The sequence below is a fragment of the Marmota marmota genome, unplaced genomic scaffold (assembly GCF_001458135.2).
Source record: "Marmota marmota marmota unplaced genomic scaffold, marMar, whole genome shotgun sequence".
NCBI classification, from domain to species: Eukaryota; Metazoa; Chordata; class Mammalia; order Rodentia; family Sciuridae; genus Marmota; species Marmota marmota.
The window spans coordinates 5,966,638-5,967,425 of NW_026000153.1; positions in this window are offsets into that span (position 1 = coordinate 5,966,638).

The window sequence follows — 788 nt, forward strand, 5'->3', positions numbered from 1 at the left end:
CCTGAAAAGGCACAGTCACCTGCAGCCAAGTGCTAGTCTTTTGTGAGGCTCCTTTTGGAGGCACTGTCTCTTTCTCTTTGACACCCGGCTTTGTGTAGGCCTGATGACACGTTTGGAACTCTCTTATTTCTCTAAAGGCCAGCCTCAGAAGTCCAGTGGACCCTAGAGGCCCTGTCTGTGGTCGGGTTTTAAGTGTAGGTGGAGAGAATTCCTGGGTGTTTTAGGAAACGCACCTTCTTGCAGGGCAAGGGCCATCAGCTCCAGAGCAACAAAGGACAATTTGAAGGGGATTGGGAGACGCGCTCCACAGCGTCCCTGGCATCCAGGTCCCCTTCTGCACAGCACCCTTTGCCCTCTGAATCCCCCACCCACTCTGACTCACTGCTCCAGAGCTCCGCCGGGCGCGGCAAGCCTCACCACCTCCCCCAACCTTCGTCCCCTTCAAACCCCAGAAGCAGCGAAGCGCAGGGCAACGGGTCTCGGCCCACGTTCCCCAGCACCTCGGGGGTCGCTCCTGTGACCAGTCTCCCCAACGCCCTATAGTCTGCATCCTCCCCGTTCAACCCCCGTCGCAGGAGCTGTCAAGCCCGCGGCAGCTGAACCAGCCCCCGAGCGCCCGCGTCTTCTCTCCTTCCTTTGTGTGCGCGCGAGCGGAGTTGGGGCGGAGGGAGAAGGGGGAGGTCGCTCTGTCTGTCTGTCTCCCGCCGCCTTTGCCCGGTCTGCTCGAAGTGCGGCCGGGAAGGCGGGAGCCCAGGGGAGGGTGCGGGGAGCTGGCGGGGCGGCTCGGG